Below are 4,343 nucleotides of genomic sequence, written 5' to 3' on the forward strand. Positions count from 1 at the left end.
GCCCCTGCTGCCCCCCCCCACCCCCCGGCAAGGCCCTGGCACCACAAGCCTCAGGCCCCCTCTCGGTCGTGAGAGCTCCGAAGATCAGTGGCACAGACCTGCTCCGAGTGTAGCCGCTGCCCCCCTGGGCACAGGGATGGCTGGCTGCTAGCTCTGGGCCTTGGTTTCGCTGCACCGTCCCAGCGGACTTGGGGGCTGCAGGCGCCCACCCTTCCTTCCCTCCAGGCGGGGGCTGGTGGGGCCCCTGCCGCGGCACTGTGTTCCTGCCCAGGATGCACCTGGGTGGCCTCTGGCCCTCATTGTTTGCTCTGGGGCCCGCTGAGCCACATCGGGACACGCTCTGCCAGGACCGAGCACCCAGTGGGCCCCGGGCCAGGGTCTCTGGGACCGGCCAGGACATGGCGAGTGGGAGGGTGGAGGGACCCTACGGCACTCCCGTTTATGCTCAGGCTGAAGGAGGGATCGTCCCTGAGCTCCCCGCAGCCATGGAGCAGTAGGGGAAACTGCCCCTTCCATCTCCACCCCTGGGAAGATGCCTCATCCCGTAACTGCTTCTGGATGTCGGGGCAAACAGCAACCCCACCGTGGAGCTGATCTGGGAACATCAGTGCAGGGTACACAGGCCCCGGGGGCAGTGGAGCCTCGTCCTGGCCCCCAGCAACCCAAGTCAGAGGATGCCTGGCAGGAGGGGCCCCTCCTTGGGGTCAGCATGCTGCAGATATGGGCACAGCTCCGGCAAGCCCCCAGCACTGGTGGCCCACCTGGAGGAGGCCCCAGGAGTCCCAAGTACAGCTGGGTGCTCCCTGCAGAGGCCTCAGTTCTTACCCCTGGCTGTTCCTGCCCAAAGGGTGCCTGTCACCGCCCGCCTCCTCTGGGACCGACTCCCCAGACTGCGGACCCCATACTGGTCTCTCCTCTTTCACACACTGGAAAACGGAGACTTCCTCCAGGGCTGTCCCCGGGACAGAGCTAGTCCTCTGGCGCTGGTGCAGGTCGTGGGGCAGGTCAGGCAACAGGGACAGCAGGCTGTGGCACACCTCAGGCCCCTCCCCCCAGCCTCGACACCCCCACCTGGCCTGTAAACACCAGCTGATCTGCTGAGGCCAGGGCCTGCAGTCGGCACCCCAAATCCAGAACCGCGGGGTTCATTTCTTAGTGGCGCAGTGACCACAGGTCCGAGGGACCCAGTCACATCTGTCCTCTAGCTAAGGGGCAACCAAGAACAGAGCCCAGGCCCACCCGAGGCAGCCTGGGATGGGGCCACAGGTAGCCGCTGTGAGCCACTGGGTCAGGCCCCTTGAGGCTGTGGATGGGGGACACTGGGATCCTCTCTGCTCCCAGAAACCTGTTTTCCTCTGCCCACCCATTGAAGCTGCTGGAACCTTCCCTAAATCAGGGTAGAATCGATCTCCTCCCCAAATGTGCTTTCCTGGGACTGGCAGAGCAATCAAGCGGAGGGCTGGGCCCTGCTGGGGCCATGCAAAGGGCAGGCTCTGGGCAGGTTAGTGAGCTGGCTGTGGAAGGGGCCCTTGACGCGCTCCTGAGGCAGACGTGGAAGGTCTGGGAAGAGTACCCTCCGCCTCGGGGACAGCAGCTGGGCAGGCCTAGGTGCCTGGCAGGTTGGGCATCCCTTCACGGTGTGTGGCAATGGGAGGAACTGGACCCAAACCCCGGCCTAGCTCATCCTCCTGCACCCAGCTCCTGGGCATGGCACCTGCACTTGGGGCTCAGAGCTGGGGCCAATGCACACCCCTGGGTGCCAGCAGGGTCAGCCCCTGGGGCTCGCAGACACTGCACATCTTGACTCGAGCCAGGTGAGCTTGCGGCCTCATGACCTCTGACCCTGGGGATTCTCACTTCCACTCCCCACAGGATCCTTACATGTGACAAGGGCAAGGTGACAAGACAGCGCCGTCGAGTGGGTTCAGAACTGCTGCACCGACCCTAACCCTAACACAGACACACAGAAAACCCTAACCCAGACACACAGAAAAAAGACTGAACTGGTGTCTCTGGGTGGTATACACACATATATCTTCTCTATAATTTTAAACATCTTGAAAATTACCCCCAACAGGATACGCTTTTCCACAAACCCTTACCCCACCCCCCAAACCTGTGGCTGGGCTGTGCTGGGGCTCCTGCTCCCGTGGGGCGTGGCACCTACCACAGAGGGTTCCAGACTGTCTGCCCTGTCCCCAGGCCTGGGCACCTGCCCACAGCTGCACGGGGTGCCAGGGTGTGACCATCCGCGCCTCTGCATTCCAGGCATGGTTTGGGGAGAGGGCTCTGAGTTACTCAATTCACTGGGAGAGCAGAGACGGAGGGGCAGGTCGGAAAAGCCCAAGCCTGTTGTGTTTCAGCAATTTTAATACATTCAAGAATATTCACTAGAACAAATAAAAAAGGATCGTCAGTCAGCAGAAGCCTGTGCTCGAGAGAGACGAAAGCGTAACTGGCCCTTTTGCAGTGAAGCTTGTGCTTGAAGAAGAGGCAAAAACGCTGTCCAAAGGCTTCGCATCAGGAGCTGCTGCAGCGAGAGTCCTTCCAACTGCCACGCCGAACCATGCGGCCACTCACGGCCACGCTCATGAAGCCGACAGCATCGGGGGATCCCGTCGGAGAAGGCGGAAGTCTGTTTCTGGCCTCCCAGGACCCTGTAATGTGGACCCACAAGCAGGCATCCAACCTTCGTGAGGAGCCTCTGGAGAGGCCGGCCTCCCCGGGCCCACCTTCGGCTGTTGCTGTCCCAGGGTACAAAATCTGCCACACGACGCAGTCCGTCAGCAGTGGCCACTCTCCTTCAGAAGGTTCTGGAGACCCCAATGCAGAACGTGCCACCAGGCTGGGCTCACCTGGCAGCAAGGGACAAAGGTGAGAAGAGGAGACCCAGGGACTCTTCTCTTTCACAGGACAGACGCCTCCCCATCCCATGGCAGAATAAATAAACAGAAATAGACCATGAATCACTCTGGACCCAGCCGGTGGGCAGCTTCCTTGAGGGGAATGTGGGACTCAGAAAAGCAGAGTGGAGTGATGCTTAGAGACGGTGAGGTGCACACGGTCCTCAGGCTGACGGCACAGCCGGCCGCGTAGCCACAGCCCGGGATGGGGCAGCACCAGGGCGGCGAGGCCGCAGCTCACCTGACCTCTCTCAGCTGGAAACGTGCCCTTTACCGAAGGCCTCTGCCAGGGCAGTGCCCTGAGCTGGCAGTTAGGACATCTGGGCACGGCTGATGGGCGGCCACCAGCCACCTAGTAACTGCGACCAGCGGCAGGCTGCCCACACCCACGTCCTCCCCAGGCTGCGCAGGCCATCTGACTTCTGTCTACACCGTCGTGCCTGAGCGGGCTCCTCAGTGCAGCGGGGCTGGGCGGCCCCCGGGGAACCCCCTCCTTACGTCCGGTCTGTGGGCTGCACCCCCACTCCCACTGGTAGCTCGTCCTCCTCACTCTTCGCAGGTGCCAAGCAAAGCTGCACCCCGGAAGTCGCAGGTCTCCACACGGCTCAGCCCACAGTGACTGTGGCAGGTGCACGAGATGAGGCTCCCGGCGCCTGAGCAGGGCCGTGGGGTCCCCGCCTGAGTCACATGACAGGCCCCTTCACACGAGGCGCGGGCTCAGCAGCACAGCCGCCTGCAGAGGGTGTGGCGCGTGGCAGCTTCCTGGCAGCCCTGGTGCCCGCCCGGCCACGGAGGGTGCGGCCCCTCACGGAGAGCTAAGGCACTTGTTAGGGTCCTGCCTCAGGGCTGTCGCTCAGCAGGACTTCACATCACACGTGGCCTCCTGCCGTCCTCGCGCTCCCACTCCGGCCGGGTCCGCGCCGTGCGTTATTCCGATGCTTAGGAGAGCGGTTTGACTTTGGTAATAGAATTTTTCCCGGTATTGCTCATAACAAAATGAATATTTTTTAATTAGGAGAAGTCCCTGTGACCAATTCACTTGTCCAGAAACCTAAAGCCAGAACGGGGCTCCACACCCCTGCAGGGAGGAGGGGCCTGTGCTGCTCCTGCCAACAGGAGCCCGAGGCGTGGACTCCGAGGCAGCAGCCGCAGTGGCACCCAAAGGCCAGGCACCCCGAGGGCCAGGCACGTTGCCGTGCCAGCTGGATCCTCTCGGCGCAAGCTGAGGTGGGCGCCAAGGCACTGGCCAGGCCAGCTCTGTGGCCACCCCCTTCTGGAACCTGGGATCAGGTGGGCGGCCAGGGCCCACCTCACTCCAGTGCTGGACGCCGAGCCCTGGCAGGCATCAACTTCGTCCTGGGGCTCCCAGGGATGGAGCCACTGGCCAGTCTCGAAGTGCAGCGGCTGGGGCTCCCCCACCCCCGGGGCGGCCCCCGGCGC

This window comes from Tupaia chinensis, unplaced genomic scaffold, assembly GCF_000334495.1.
Source record: "Tupaia chinensis unplaced genomic scaffold, TupChi_1.0 Scaffold000531_1, whole genome shotgun sequence".
Taxonomy (NCBI): domain Eukaryota; kingdom Metazoa; phylum Chordata; class Mammalia; order Scandentia; family Tupaiidae; genus Tupaia; species Tupaia belangeri.